This window comes from Coffea arabica, chromosome 2c (assembly GCF_036785885.1).
Source record: "Coffea arabica cultivar ET-39 chromosome 2c, Coffea Arabica ET-39 HiFi, whole genome shotgun sequence".
NCBI classification, from domain to species: Eukaryota; Viridiplantae; Streptophyta; class Magnoliopsida; order Gentianales; family Rubiaceae; genus Coffea; species Coffea arabica.
The window spans coordinates 62,411,043-62,428,824 of NC_092312.1; positions in this window are offsets into that span (position 1 = coordinate 62,411,043).

A 17,782-nucleotide genomic window follows, 5' to 3' on the forward strand; every position below is an offset into this window, starting at 1 on the left:
AACCAAAGACCTCTCCCGCATATTTAGCCCAACACATTGGGCATTGAAGGCACAGCCGAAAAAGTTTCTAGTTATATGTAAGTAAACATGAAGACAACAATGTTGAAATGTACAACAAATACTGACTCATTTGAAAGTTCTGTTCTACAACTAATCCCATCAATTTAATTTTCCATCAAATCATCTCCATTACTAATTGCAATCTATGATAAGTATTGTGAATGCAAAGATCCCATAAGCATTCAAGAAATTCGTCAATTTGGTCCTTAAAATTGATTTCATCCTTCATGGTTTTTTCTTTAAACTAATTTAGTTCTCAAACTATTTTACCTTTTCCAATGTAGGACTTCTGTGGTGATGCCACCACATTTTATGCAACCAATTAACCATAAATTTGTCATGTCAAGTCACATTCTCCATATTAAGGATTTAGAAGCGGCAAAATCTAGCATAGACCCAGTCATTAAATAGGCCACATTCCTTCCATACAATTTTAATTTTTTAATACCAAAACGCCTCACAAATTCTTCTTGCCATTATGTGTTTGAGAGAGAAAACAAAACTAGGAATTTCTTTAGACAAGGAAACAAAGCTACAAATGCAAATGGTTATCAGCATGCCCAGGCGGAGCAAAGCCACCATCGGATCCAAAATCTTGATCCCGGATCCAAAAGTTCCGAATAAAATCAAGAGGTTATGATGTTTGCAAAGAGAAACCAAAAGGCAGAGAGGGAAATTTTTTAATGAAGCCTAGTGAACGTGAAGCATGGAATGATGGAGCCAATCTTGTGAATAGTTGCGGCGGAAAGATTTTTGTGACCATGAAGAACCCTTCGATCATGAAGTCCACGTCCCATACATCTTATTCTTTTTCATGGTAGCATGAATTTATATATTTCTTCATGGGTTTCGGTAAGTGTTTTTCTTATTTCATAGTTTGGTTGATGAACAAATAGAAGATTTAATAAATCAAATATAAAAACTGAAGGATTTGGCTTGCAAATTCTACAAAAAAGAAAAAGGTTAAGAAAAGGGAAAGGAATTGAAATGTTTGATTTGGTGACTTGTGATCGTCAGAAAGAGCAAACTTAAGAAAAATATGACAAGTTGAAGGTTGAAGCAAACAAAATTTCCACAGAACAGGGTTAAATTCTAGTCATGAACAAGAGAGAGAAAACCCCGAATTTTCAATAACTTTTTGTATTAAAGTAGAAAAAGAAGTTATGTGTAAAGTTTTGTATCACTCAATCTACATGTAGAGTTGCAAACTGAGTTTACTCAATATCTGTTGAAACTTTTCAAATTTAATCCGAAAACGTGCCCCAACGCGACAAATTTACCCTTGATTGGTCACGCAATATATGTAAATGTAATACTGCCACCATAAAGTCCTAATTAGAAAAAGAAAAACAGTTAGAGGACTAATTTGGATAGAAAAATCCTAAAGGATGAAATCGATTCTAGTGTAAAAATTTAGGGACTAAATTGATGAATTTCCCTAAACATTCTATCTTTTGGTATAGGAAGGATATGGCCTTTTCTTTCGATAGCCCTAGTCCAATTCCAATTTTTAAACTACCTTTTTTTTTCTCCAAACTCCATTTTGCCCACTCATAGTATCTCTTATACTTGTTCAAGCCTTTTTTTTTTTTTTTGAGGTAAACCAACTAAATTCAAAAGGCAAAAACTTGAGTGAACTCCGCCTATGGCCCCACTAATGGACTATGTGGTTCTTAAATAGCCATACCCACTTAACCAAGGTTCTATTTTCCTTACTTATTTGAAGGAACAAAAGACCCGGACAATAGTAACAGTTTTGAAACATTTCTCTAAACATTTTTCAACCTCCTCTCTCATTTCTCTTGGAGCAGAGGTAGAAATAGTTCGACCATGTTATCTAATTGGTACCATCGGATCAACTTATATCTAATTGGTACCATCGATCAACCTAGAGAAGCCACTTGAATAGACGAGGTAGCTTGCCTGAATAAAGTTGCTACATCGACAAGAGGAAAAACACTCTTTTGTATCTTAAAGAGCAACATTCCTTTTTCCTGAAATTTGGGAAAAAAAAAAGAAAAGAATCTTCAGATCCATAACACAATTTTCATCAAATTTTTGTTGGGTATTTTTACAAACACATAAAATCCATCAAGGCCAAAAGCAAGTACACATCCCACAAATCTACAAACTTTTTTGTAGCCACTGAAGCCTTTTCTATCCTAGTCCCCCTCCTCTTTTTGATGAAAAAATAGAGAAAATTCCTAAAAATATCAAGTGCCCTGCATGTATTTTCAATCGCTTAAAGTTTTCAGTCCATCAAAAGCTAGTAATCTACAAATTTGGTTGAATCTAAATATTCAAGATTGTCTAGATGATGTACGATCTATGGCCATGAAGTGGTTGATAGATATGAATCTCTCAGTTTTTTTGGAACAAATATTAGTACATTCTGGATGGGGGAAAAGGAAAAAACGAAAGAAAGAAAGGAGGAGATTGTGATAGAAGTTCACTTGCTAAAGTTTTGTCGAGTGAATAGGTAAACAGAAAAAGATGAAGGAAGAGAAGAAATTGGGCGGTGCATCTGAGCTAGCAACATAAGCTAACTCAACTAGTTGGTCAATTAACCTAAGAAGAAATCCTTTTTTTCATAAACAATGTGGGCGGATGTTGTGGCTGTTTAGGAATCACACGGTGCATAATTCGGGTCATGGACTAGGTTCCTTGTCAGGCGTTTGAGTGAAGTTGCGAAGAAGAATTTAGGGAGATGAATTAGGAACTAAAGAATAGAAAATAGATAAGAATTGAGGAGGACAAGAGAGAGAAAATAAGGAGGAAACAATTCTATTATTCATTGATAATCCATCAATCGGATACACGCATCTTATAACCATTCCTGTCAACTACCTCTAACTAACTTCTTATTTCAAAACTGTACTCAAACTACACCATTCTACTAATACATTGAATTATTGATCTAATTTCTATCGTTTAATGCTTGATACCTGATATTGCCTTACTCTTCAAAATAAACCTTGACCTCGAGGCTAGAAACTTGAAAACTGATGTTGGATGAAATCCTTGTCTTCCCATGAGGCTTCATCTATAGCTAGTTGTTCCCATTTGGTCAGATATTGGACTACTGGATTACCATTTCTCATTATCACTCCTCTCTTCAAAATCAATTAAGGTTCAAGAGGACATTGATCCTGCAGATTAAATTCTGGCAATGTAGGTGTAATCTATTGTGATGCTCCTATTCTTTTCTTCATCAAGGACACAAGAATCATTGGGTATAATTTAGCTCCCAGTGGCAACTTTAGTTTGTATGCAACCTCTCCAATCCTTTCTTCTATTTTAAAAGGTCCATAGAACTTAACTGCCAACTTAAAACTCTTCCTTACTGCCACAGACTATTGCTTATATAACTGCAGTTTTAGAAAATCCCAATCTCCAACCTTGAAGGTCCTTTCTATCCTGTGCTGATCTGCAAATAGTTTCGTACTCTGTTGAGCTTTCATCAAGTGCTCTTTGATGCTTGCAAATATTCTAATTCTTTCCTGCAACATCTGTGATGCTGTAAGAATAACAGAGTCTAAATGAGGTCCCATAGGTAGTGGCATTGGCTTATATCCATATAAGGCTTCAAATGGGGTAAGATTTAAGGTGGAATGGTATGTTGAATTGTACCACCATTCTGCCAGTGAGATCTATTTGCTCCAGTTGGTAGGCAGTTCTCCAGTTATACACCTTAGATAGGCCTTTACACATTGATTTAGTCTCTTACTCTGCCCATTTATTTGAGGATGATAGGCAGATCTATAGAGAAGATCAATTCAAGTCAATTTGAATAATTCCTTCCAAAAGTTGCTGATGATGACTCCATCTATGTCAGATACAATAGACTTAGGAATGCCATGTAATATATATATATATATATATATATATATATATGTTGTTAGTGAAGTTTTATGCCATTTGCCTTGCTAAAAATGGACGAGTTAAAGCAATAGAAGTGGTTGTAAAAGTCCCGGGTAAGGGACGTTCTCAGACTTATTTCTCTAGCACACATCGCAAGTTTGTAAATAGTTGACCACATCCTGCTTGAGTCCTGGCCAATAGAAAATTGATTTAATTCTCTGCCAACATCCTCCTTGTCCAAAATGGCCACCAATGGCTGAGGAGTGTAATGTTTGCAGGAGCTATAACCTCAAATCATTACTAGAGCCAACATATATCTTCCCTTTATACTTCAGTATTCCCTCCACTAATTGGTATGGAGGTTGTGCATCAGGATCTAGCACTAGTTTGGCTATAATGTCTTTGCATTGAGCATCATTTTGTAGCTTTTTATTAATTCCTCCATCCATAGTTGTTTGGCTATTGATAAGGCCATACAAAAGCTCCCAATTGTAGTTTCGGCTTCCTAGTTCTCCACTCTTCTTCATAGTGCATCTGCCATCATATTATCAGTTCCACTTGTGTTGTATAGTAGTGGTTAATTTCTAATTCTGTAAGTACTTAAGAGACTGATGATTAGTCCTAATAATGAAGTGAAATCCCACCAAGTACTGTCTCCATTTAGTGACTGCCATTACCAAGACTAATAATTCCTTCTTATACACAAACAGGCTCCAATTTTCGGCAGGCAATGCTTTGTTCAGAAAAGCTATAGGATGTCCATCTTGCATTAACACAGCTCCAATACCTCTCCCACTAGAATCTATCTCAATAATGAATGGCTTCTAAAAATCTGGAATTTTAAGAGCAAGAGCTATACTCATTGCCTTTTTTAGAGTGTTAAAAGCCACTTGAGCAGAATCGTTCCATAGAAACCCATAATTCTTCAAAAGATCAGTTAAAGGTCTACAAATAAGCCTATAATTTTTTGATAAATTTCCTATGGTAGCCTATTAAACCTAGAAATCCCCTTAATTCTTTAATATTCTGAGGAATAGACCAAGTCAAAATACATTCAACCTTGATATGATCCATCCTAACTGCCTCAGAAGATATTGTATGGCCTAGATATTCTATTCTTTATTCAGAAAAAGTGCATTTGGTTCTTTTTGCAAATAACTAGTTTTCTTCAAGTATAGTTAGCACCACTCTCACATGTTGCATATGTGATTCTCATGTTGGACTATAGACGAATATATCATCAAATAAAACTAGAACAAATTTTCTGAGATAGGGCTAAAAAACCTGATTAATCAATGATTGAAAGGTTACTAGAGCATTGGTCAAGCTAAAAGGCACGAGCAGGAATTCATAATGGCCACAGTGTGTCTAAAATGCAGTTTTTGGCATATCTTGAGGTTTGACTCTAATTTGATGGTAGCTTATAGTTAAATCTAGTTTAGGCAAGAATATTGCACTAGCTAATCATCCAGCAATTCATCTACATTTAGAATAGGATACCTGTCTTTGATAGTGACCTCATTCAACTTCTCGCAATCCACACAAAATCTCTAAGTTCCTTCTTTTTTCTTAGCCGGAAAAACTGGAGAAGCAAATGGACTGTTTTCTATACTTCATTGTACCATGCTATAGCATGTCAATAGCTTGCTTTTCAATTTATGTTTTTCTGTGAGTGTGGGCATCTATATGATTTAAACTTGAAAGGCTATGCCCCTAGATTGAGTAGAATTTCATGATCTTCTGCTATGGTAGATGGTAATGAATTTGGAGTGTGAAATACTTCAGAAAACTCCTTTAAGATTTCCTTGATTTCTTTAGATTGTGTCCCATCTGATATATCTGATCTCTTTCTTTCATTGACCCCCTTCATAGCCATACAACTGTTTTTGTATTCTACAAAATGCCTTAGATCCTTCTCTCTCATCAAGTCCAAATCACAGTTATCAGCATGTTCTTGTAAAGGGATAATTGCAGAAACCTCCCCTGAGGTTTCGACTACTAGCATTGACCTCCCCTATTAATTTTGAAATAGCATTGACCTCCTCTAAAAAAAGTTGGAGCCAATTTAAAAGGTAAAAGTGTGTGAATTTACTAGTGTACCCCAATTAGATTTAACTTTACCAGATAAAAGGTTTAATTACTTTCATCAAAACCAACAAATCCTTTCTTAAACAAATTAAACTAAACAAACTATTTATGCATAGTTAAACTAATTAACTAAAGCTTACGTTCATCACAACCAATAAATCCTTTCTTAAACAAATTAAACTAAACAATCAGATTTCTGCATAGTTAAACTAATTAACTAATTAACTAAAGCTGCTGTCTGTTCGAAACTAAACAAACTATTTGCATGTTAAACTAATTAAACTAATTAACTAATTAACTAACTAACTAAAGCTGTTGTCTATCCATCTAACTCTGATTCAGAGTTTAGTTAGTGTTTGAGATTAGTTGTAGAGGCAAACACAGGACGCCAATTGCTGAGGAAGATAGCACCATGAATTGGCGCCAATTGCTGACACGTTGCTCTTGAGGTGACAAGCTGCCTACTTGCAGCATAAGAGAGTGTGACTTGCTGATAAAATTCTGACCATTGAGAGAAGGAAACATAAGAGAAGAAATTTGGAACTTTTGCTTAGTTCATAGGAGGTTTATGATCCGTGAGAGATAAACAGCATATGTGACTATGAGCTAGGAACCAATTCTGAGCATCTACTGCAGTTAATTTGCAAGAACTGAAGTTGAGTAAGTAAATAATTTCTGATGTTGTCACTTGAAGGCACAAAATTTACACGTTAGCTCTTGTATGATACTAAGGCAATACCTGACTGCAGTGAATGCATGTTTGCTCTTGCATCATGAGTTGAATGTGTTAGTAATGATCAGAAACAAATATGATGTTATTGTCATTAATGATCAATGCCAAATGTGATGATATTGTAGTTGTTTTCAGACTTGCTGATGTACTATGCCTGCACATTAAGACTTGTTGCTCTGCTATTTTAGTTGTTTTAGACATGTTTATCAATGGATGATGTATCATGATCTATTTTTTGATCTTTTAAGACTTGTATAAACATGATGTATGCAACAATCGTCTGAGTTCATGATTGGTCATCAGTGTAAATATAAGTGTCCAAACTAGATACAATTGTCTGCTGTTGTGATTTTCTCTTTGCTCAGTAACTGTTATTTTTGAAACTTAGGATGGCTCTTCTTCCTACTTATGACACAGTTGTCCACTATGAGGAGAAACAAGTGAGAATTCCAAATGTTGATCCAATTAGTTACTGTTACATTAATTTGCTGTTTGATGTTGCTAAGAAGATGTTCAGTGAAGTCCCTGGGTATCTGAAGGTGCCAGATTCCTAAGACAGATCGCATGTTTGATATTACAGATGCTGATAGTGTTAGTGAAATGTTCTCAATGCATAAGTCTGTTATGGTGATTAATGTGCATATGCTGGATATGGATGTTATTCCATCTAATAAAACCAATCAGATGAATGAAAATGGTCATAACACTGATTTGAACTTAGGAGAAAAAGGAAAGGATAATGTATCTGTTGTTGCCATTGATGATTCTGAAGGTGAATATAGTGATTCCAGCTCTGATTCAAGCTGGCTGCACAGCATGAATAGTGACAATGAGAAGGATATAAGATGTTGATAGTGCCTCTGTGGCAGGTAGTAATCAAACTGACATGTCCTTTTCTGATTTTGATGACAATGAGGAGGGGTGATATAGTTCCTGATTCTGAAAATGAAGAAGAAACTGACCCTGTTCAGCAAGCTTTGAAATAAAAAATATGGACATATAACCCAAAAGCAGACATAGGATTTAAGAAAGGTCTACTGTTTACTAATATCGATGCATTTAGAGCAGCTTTAAAGGACTATGTAATTCAGAAAGGATTTCCAACTATGAGGCTGAAGAATGAGAAGAGCAGAGTCACTGCTATTTGTGGTGTTGAAGGATGCAAATGGAGAATCCATGCATTACTAGTTACAGATTCCATGACCTTTATGATTAAAACTTATCAAGGTGAACACACATTGTGATGGATAGGAAGAACACAGAAGCTACAACTGACTGGATTGCCAAGAAACTAGTACCAGTTATGAGAATTCACCCTAACATGTCCGCCAAAGGGGTAGAAATAGAGATGATTGATATGATGTGCATCCAAGCAAATAGCAGATGTATAGAGCATTAACTAAACCAAGAAATGAGATTGAAGGCAATTACAGTGAATCGTACACCAAATTGCCATAGTATGTAGAGCTCATTAGGAAATACAATCCACAAAATATCTGCAAAATACATTATGATAGGCCTACTCTTCTTGTTGAGCCTAGATTTCTAAGAATGTTTATTAGTTTCAAAGCTCAAAGAAGTGGATTTGTTGAAGGCTGTAGATCTTTTGTTGGTTTTGATGGATGTTTTTTAAAAGGTCCCTTTGGTGGTGTGCTTCTCACAGTAGTAACTTTAGATGCTAACAATAGCATTTTTCCTATTGCATTTGCTGTGGCTGAAGCTGAAAATAAAGAAACCTGGAATTGGTTTTTTCATTACGTTGAGGAGTTTTTTGGGCCATTTAGAGAAAATGGTCCTCTAACCTTCATGAGTGACAGGCAAAATGTATGCAATTCTGGAATAGTTTTGTACTTAATTCTGATTCTGTTAGGCATCAGTGTAACTTATTTGCATGTTTTGGTTTTCATTTCAGGGCTTGAATATAACTTATGAAGAGATAGTGTCTGTTGCTAGTGGAAGGCATTGCTGTAGGCATATCTGCAGCAATTTTAAAGTTCAATTTCCTGGTATTCTGCTTAGTAACTTGTTCTGGAGAGTAGCAAAAAGCTTTGATGTTGCAGGACATAATGAAGCCATGGCCAACATAAAGGAGTTAAACATAGAAGTATGGAAATATTTGGACAAAATTCCCAAAACAACTTGGTGCAGATATATCTTTAATAATAGACTAAAATGTGATCATGTCACAAATAACTGCACTGAGTCCTTCAATGCATGGATAGGTGAGCTAAGAGGGAAACCTATCTTGACACTAGTTAATGGGCTGAGGAAGAAGTTTATGAAGAAAATGCATAAGCGATATCAGAAAGAAAGCATTCTCGCCACTGCCATCACACCAAAAATGGTTGGTAAACTACAAAAAATAGGACAAGCATCAAGACAATGTGTACTCACTATGGCTTCTGATGACGTATTTGAAGTGCAGGATATGAACAGGTCTTACATAGTCAATTTACCAGTTAAAAGTTGTGATTGTGGAGCATTTCAAATTTCAGGACTTCCTTATAAACATGCTTGTCGCGCCCCACTTTTTGAAAATATGGTTGTGTGTGATGTGTGAAATGTGAATGTGCGTGAAAGTGACAAAATAAAAGGCCGTGGGACTTGAAAATGCGACGATTCGGCCAAATAAAGTCCAAAAAGGGTTTTGGATGAAAAAAAATGGAGTCGCCACTTGGTACGGAGTTAGGGTGTACCAAGTCACCCAAAAAATGATTTTGTTTTGTTTTTGAAAGAAAAAGTAAACAAACCCTTTTGAAGAACTTTTAGATCTACATAACCAAAGAAAGGGATCGGGGGTCACATTTGATAAGGAAGAAGGCAAAGGCAAAGCCTAAGGCACTCCCTTACCCTAACCAAAGCTAGTTGCGTGACTTAGCCCCACTTTTCCTAATTTTTTCTACCCAAGGTATGTATCGCATGTTGGATATGACTAATGGATGCGAAAAGGAAAGAAAAATGCAATCCTAAATCTAAAATGTTTCTCATGAGACTTTTAGGTCCCAACCACATGAATTGTGGTGGCCAATGAGGAAAGCTCTCATGAAAGTCGTGATTAATGCAAGTGAGGACTCAAGTGCAAGTGTGCAAATGTGAGAAAATAAAGGTGTTTGTGTGTGCAAATGAATGAAAATAGGATATTAGATACGTAGAAGTGCAATTTGAGTGCCATTTGTGAGGTTGAAAATAAATGAGAGATAGGAAAAAGGTGGTGAGAAAATGGATTGAGAAAAATCTAAGTAGTGAGAAAACGTGGCTAAAAGAGTGTGAATGTGATATAAAAAGAATGCAAGTGTATGATCCTAAGGGAATGCATCAGGTCGGGCACGGGAAGGACTCCTAACTTTACGACTTTGATTTTCCCTTGGATTAGAAGGAAGAACTAGCGTGCTAAGGCTATTTTGTAGCCAAACTCGCTCGTTTCCCTTATCGAAAGGGAACTCTCAAGCAAAATGTACCCTATAACTAGCATGAGGATGTAAAAAAAGCCTAAAATGAGGGGAAAATGATTGGAGGAGCATGCCAAATGATAAAAACTAAGAAAAATGCATGAAATGTAGTGAACATGCAAGTATGCACTAACAAAAAGGGGACGGCCTATTGGGTCTAGCGTTGGACTAGCCCTTTCTATGAATTTCTAACGGAATAATGAGCCACAACTAACATTGGACTAGTGTGGTGACGTACATTCATCCATCACATTCATCCATGGCTATGGAAAGCAAGTAGACATGCCAAAATACTCATAAACACTTAGCACATAACACTTAGCATGCTCGACTAGATGCAAGAGTCTAATAAAGCAAATTAACACATAGCAACAAAAGCAAGCAATCAAGCCAATAAACCTATTACATTTGCTAGCTAGGCACACGTTTTCAATAGGTCTTCATCAAGTGCTCTCTAAGCCCTATCTATTACAAGCCAAGAGGTGTACACATACCCCGTAAATAAAAGAATGACTTAATAAAAGCAAAAGTAAATGAAATGAATTAAGGAAAAACAAGGAAAGCAAGTAAAGTAGACATGCAATTCTCACTTAGCACGTTGGATCACATAGGGGAGAGACAAAAAAGATAAAAGAAGTTATACCTCCCTTGAAATGGAGCTTTAATGGAGTGAAGTCACTTATTTATCCTCCAAAATAAAAGAAATGGTCAAAGTACCAATTTATTTGGGAAAATTAAAGAAAATGTGCGAAACAAAGCTCACTTGATCATGAAGCCCCTAAAGTCATGACTTAAGTGCAATTGAAACAAAGCATAGTAGTTAATTGAAGCAAACAAGCAATGAAACTGTAAAATTAAAACTACCAAGGACCAAATTGAGGAGATTATTCAATTGATTGGATCATAGCAGCATTAGTTAGAAGCCAAGGGGTCAAAGTGAGATTTTCAGAAGTTGTTTTTGCATGCAAAAATCAATGCAATCACGTAGAACTTTCTGCAATAAGGCCAACAAGACTGCTGCATTCTTTGTTTCCCTTTCCAACACCGTGATTCAGATTTAGCCAAACTTTTCTTGATCTAAACATCCAAAACTTCAAACCAAACAACAAGGCATAAATTTGACACTCAAACAACCAAAGACATAGGAAGAGATCATGCAAACACTCTGGAAAAATATACAAGAATGGTTCGGCACTTTGAAGATTTCTGCATTTGAAGCTTTCTGCAAATTTTCCAGCCATGTTTCCTGCCATTCTTGTGTTCATTCTAATGCAATCTTTCCATCCAAAACAAGTTAATATTTCAACCCAACATCACAGCCTCGATTCCAAAACAACGAATTCACAAAAAATCAACGCCCAAAACAAGCCAAGAAAGAAAAGAGAAGCGTAGGAATGGGAGCATGCATTTTTCTAGAAAATTTTCTGCTATTGCTGCCTTGAACAGCAAAACATCAGTTTTAATAAAAACAAACACTATCCATCTAAAAAAAACGATAAGATGTGCGCTGTACATGGAACAAAAGTAAATCAGCAACCAAATGACAATCACAGCATCCGAAACATGCATTTGTCTCTACCTCACTACAAGTGCAACCATAAAACAGCAAAAACAACGTGAGGATTTGCAGCAACTTCGCTCACTTTACTCTAGTTTCATGATCAAAAGTGAGCTGATGATTTTGTTCATACATGGAGCAAACTATTACAAGGGACATTCTGTATGAATTAGTATGATCTTGTCATGAAACAGAGAGGAGTTAAGTGCGTGACCTACCACTGCCACGCTATGAAACAAAGAAAAACCGAATCATTCTCTTACCCAACATCAAACAGATTCTAGGGTTGTTAACCACCTTACTAAAACCTCATCTTAGCATTGTTAGCAACACACAAGTGCACCTACCCATTCCCAGCAAGTTCAACGATGTTATCAGCTGTGAAAATGCAGTAAAGAGTCAAAGGAAACAACTTGCGGATGCCTCAAATACTTAGACAAACAAACAAACCCAATGGAAGAAACCCAACCAAAACAGAATTTCAGTTATTCCAGAAAATGAGTCTACAAACATCCATGCAACCAACCGAACGTTTTCAAATTTGTTACAGCAAATTAATCACGTATAAATCTCAACCAAAAGCCATCTGAACCTAGGCAACGAAAATCCTCCAACATGATCAAATGCCGCAATGTAATTTGACTACGAAAACGCAGTAAGGATGCCAAGGAAAAAATTGCGGTAAACATTCATGACATGACATACCCGGGTTTCTGTCTCTTAAAACCCAGTCCAAACTAAACCTAACTCTAGATTTAGATGTGCTAAAAGATTCTAAACACAAAACAATCAAAGCTGCAAACTTTCTGCAATCCATCATAACCCAACAACGTATAAACAACTCCAGAGTAGAAAAATATTACCTTTATCCTTTTGAAAGGTCAATCAAGGTCTGGGATGACCGAAAAAATGAAATCTTCGCTCTGCACACACAAGCTTTCTCCTTCCGGTCCTGCAGCCGAAACCCTTCTAGCTTAGCTTTTCTCCAGCCGTAAACCCCTCAGCTCTGTTTCCCTTGTTTTCCCTACCCTCCTCTCTGGTTTCTTTCCTTCCGCCGCCATTTTCTCTCTATCCCGTTTCCTTTTACTCTCAAAGCTCTCACTTTTTAGTCGTCCTCTCGATTCTACTCTCAACCGTCCACTAGTTTTCTGGTGCAACTCCAGCTTTTGGGCTCCCCCTCTCTCTTTCAGTTTTCTCTAGCCGTCAAACTTTTCCCGTATCCCACACTCTCTGTTTCTCAGCCAACCCTCTTGCTTTTCTCCTCTGTTTCCCTCTCGCTCCGTTTCAGATTTTTCTTCTCAGCCGCCCCCTTTGAACCCTTAGCCTCTTCCCGTAACCTTTTTTTCTTTCCTCAGCCTGTTTTCTTCCTTTCTTCCCCTCTAGATTTTGCGGCCGTCACTCCCCCCCACCTGCGGCTACCTTTTTTTTCCTTTTTATACCAGAATCTCCAACCCTAAAACCCCAGCCATCTCTCCTATATTTGCAGCCAAGGGGCTGACCAAACCCTTCCTTGCAAGCTGCGAAAAAATGCAGCTTGCATGCTACGGGATCCTCTCCTTTTTTTTTAAAAAAAATAATTTAACAAAATTGATAATAAAATTAAGTAATAATAATAATAATAATAACAAACAACAATTTAAGTAACATCACATCAAAATAAACAAACAAAAACCAAGTTGCCATTTTTCAATCTTTTTTCCTTCATTTTCATCTTTTTTCTTTTTTTTTTCCTTTTTTTTTCGAGAAAACATGGAATTTAAATCAAAACAACTAAAACATATTTTTTGAATGCTTTTTCTTTTTCCCGAGAAATTCTATGCTAAAGTTTAAAAATAAAAATAATAAAATAAAATAAAAACTAAAAAACTAAAAACACTGAAAATTTGGTGTCTACAATGCTGCATTAGGGATTATCTACAAGAGACAAAAGCTGGAATCCTACTGTGAGCATTGGTTCTCAAGAGATATGTACTTAAAGACATATGCAAGTATAATTTATCCAATTCCTGATGAGAGAATGTGGCCACCTATACCACATGTTACCCCTACAATAGTCCTGCCTCCTCCATTGAGGAGAGCTCCAGGTAGACCAAAGGTGAAAAGGAGAAGGGAACATGATGAAGGACAGTCTGCATCACAACCAAAAAGATGGAGCAGGTTCAAGTGTGGAAATTGTGGCTCTTTTGGTCACAACAAGAAGTCATGCCAAGGAGCACCTGTCCAGAATAAGAAGAATGACAACAGAACTCCTGGCCAACAGGTGTTATATGTGCTGAATTTGCTACTGAATCTGATTATTTTATACTCAATTCATTACTTAATGTAAGCTTATTGCTTAACAATAGAGCTATAGAAGAGGCAAACCAGGAAGAGGGACTGCAAAAACAGACCTGTAAGGAGCAACTCTTTGGGTAAGATTTTTTTTTTATTTAAGCTTCTGATTGTAACATTTACAGCCTTAGCCTTGTCGATGCTAATACTACTTGTCCATGTTTACTGCTAGAATCATATCTCTGGCAATGTTCCAGTTGTACACTCAAGCCAAGGAAGCAATCCTTTTTCTTCAAGTCAACCTGCAACTGTGAATCTGCATGTGCAGATTCAGAGCACATCAACCACTTCAAAGAAAAAGGTTCATTCAAATGACTACATTTTATACATGCTTCAATAAAATGCTTGAGTGTAATGTTCAATCTTTGTGATTGTGCAGAGAGGAAGGCTTTTAAGCAATACTGGAGCAACTGCTAGAGGGAGCAGCAAGAGAAACAACTCAAATACTATTCAGATCACTCAAATTGTGGAACAAGCTGCAGTTCAGCAAATTGCTACATCTCAAGTTGCTACAGCTGTATCTGAATCAATCAATGCAGCTGCAACACTGCACTCAACAAATGTTAGCAACAACAGCAGATTCAGTATGCAATTCTGATGCATACTCTGTAGTTTTGGGAGGTGAATGCTTATTGCTAAAAGTATCAACTCAGTAGTATGCCATTAATTAGGTACATAAGAGAATATTTTATACTTTACTGTTGCAGATTTATATGTTTCTGCATCTTAGGTCTTTGCAATCCTCACCATCTATTCTAAGTCCTTTAATGCAGCAGATCGTGTTTTGAATTGAAGTGGATTGCTTAGTTATGTTTTTGTATTAATGGAATGTTGTGATGCCCTTTTGTAGTAATTCAATCACAATTCTGATCAGACTTATTGTATTAATGGATTAGTCTTGTAATGCAAGTGTGATTCGTGACTGTTTTGTTTTGTATTGTCGGATGAAGTGGATTTTGTACTGATGACAGTAGATATAAACTTAACTGCTTGCATTTATAATGTAAACCACAAATGCTACTGCATACATGATGAATAACTTGTTCCTCTCCTATGTCTTACAACCTCAATTCGAACTGCAGCTACATCTACATATTCACTAATGTATATTTCTGGATAGCATCAGCCTATTGACTTCACAATATGGATGAAAGCATAATAGCAACAAGTATGAGATTGATGATGAAAAGTATGTTGACTACTACATTTATAGCCACTGCACTTGTCAGAACAATTGGCATTTTCCGTTGCATTGCCGTAGACCTTTGTAGCTGTTGTTGAGATTGCAGCATTGAATTGGTGTCATAATTTTTACTGTTAACCTCTTCTTCTTTAGGACCCTCAGACCACTGGAAGTACTTGCATTTTGCACAAAAAAAATATAATTTGTTGGGGTTGTTTTCAGTCTCAGAAATCTTCAATGTTGCCTTTCGATTGCACCAGTAATATTTGTTTTGTATTGTGAAGGATGTTGGGGAGTTCCATGATACTCTCCTGTGACTGGAAGAAGCCATTCTCTAGGGACTGCAATATGACTTGAAGCTGCCAAACTGAGTATCAAGCAAGTTGTGTTTTGAGTTGGAAAATTGCTGCTCATTATTTTGTAGTAATCTTGGTATTCATGCATGACTAAGCATCGTTTATAAGCTAGTGCAAGAAACTGCACAATTAGCCGTTAAGTAGCCGTTGGTTTCTCAGCAAATGAAGTTGCTGCAGGTAGGGTTGCAAACGAATCGAGCCGAGTCGAGTTTTGAACTAATCGAGCCGAGTCTCGACTAAATTTTACCAAGCTCGAGCTCGACGAGCTGGCAATTTTCGAGCTCGAGCTCGACTCGAATCAAGTCGAGCCGAGCTCGAGCTCGAAAAAAATAAAAAAATATTTATTTTTAAAAAAAATAAATAAAATAATATTTTTTTCTGAATAAATAATAAAATATTAAGGATATATACGTAATTTCACTATGAAAATAAAAAATAAAAAAATATATATATAATATACGTTATTTTATTATTAAATAAAAATAAAAATAAAATATATATATATATACTCAAACTCGCGAGCCGGCTCGCGAGCTAACGAGCTTAATATTCTGAGCTCGAATTCGAGCTCGACTCGAGCCGCTCGCGAGCGGCTCGATTCGTTTGCAGCCCTAGTTGCAGGTCTGCATCTGGAAGCATGATATTGCATTTATACCCCCTGAACTTACTTGATGATTAATGCCTATGCCCCTCCCTTGTTAATACTACTTATCAAACAAGATCAAGGCAAATTTGGAAGAAATTTCTTATCTCACTTCTACAAATAATTTTTTAATGGAACCTTAAGCTGCCTGGACTGATTCTGCAACATATTGTTCTTGTTCAGGGGTCTGTATACCATTTCTGGACTTAGAGGGGAGGTCAGTGCAAGTGTCAGTAGTTTCAGGGGAGATTTCTGCAATTTTCCCTTCTTATAAATGAATTGACTCTCCTTGACTGAACATGGAAATGGACAGTTGATGGAAGTAAAAAATAATAGGAATGAAATGAGTCATCTAGTTTGTTGGAAAAAAAAAAAGAGTCATCTAGTCCACACCTAGAATAATACCCCATCCACCAAGATTCATAACTCTCAAATCAAAATTAAATATGTACTGTTTAATGTTCCAAGTCACCCTTGGACAGATTACATTACTGGTAACACAAGATCTATTTCCCATGATTGCTGCAAATGACTCAATCATCTAATATGGTACATCCAAGGCAATCACTAACTCACTGCTTATATAGCTAACAGAACTCCCAGTATCAACTAATATTAGCACTTCTTCACAAGCTAAATTGCCAACCTAGGTAATATTTTTTTCTTTAAATTGCATCTGACAAAGCATGCAATGACATATCTATAACTTGACTTGGATTTCCTATGTGTTCATCTTGCTCTCCCACAGCATCTTCAAATTCAGATTCTTCATCATCTTCTGTACTAAACAAAAAATTCAAATGTCTCATTTTGCACTGATGCCCTATCCCAAACTTCTCTCCACACCCTAAACATAATCCAATATTTCTTTTGAATTGTATTTTCTAAACTGAAATTTTCTTGGTTCCACCATTCTCGAAAGTGGTTTTCTTTGAAATTCTTGGGGGAATTTTGTAGTAATTGTTACTTCCTACTAGTGGAAGTAACCTTTACAGATTTTTCTTGAATCTTGAGAGAATATTCTTGCAATTGACCCAATAGATAGCTTTTCTGGCTTTAACATTTTAATCATAGGCTTGATTTCTTCTTTAAAAACTACTAACAAAGCTAGATATGAAATACTCTTCACTCAAATTGGAATTCCTCATCAACATTAAGGGTTTCAATTCTTCAAATTTCTCCTGGTATTCCTCCACATTCCTTATTTGCTAAAGTTTGTTAAATTCTTCCACTACATCTCTGCATATCTTGCCATCAAACCTTTTCCACAACAATGTTCCAAACTCTCAAGATAATTTTTGTTTTTCCACCTTAATTCCTTGAAACCACTGGATAGCCTTCCTTTCTAGAAACATCTCCACAACTTCTAATTTTTGGATTTTAGGAACTTGATAGCTCAGGAAATATTTATTACATTTTCAAAAATCTTGAGGTTTTTCTCCATAGAAAAGGGGCGATTCTATCTTAGGAGGGTTTCGTAACTTGGTAGCTACCTTACCTTCATCCTTCTTAACTATTCC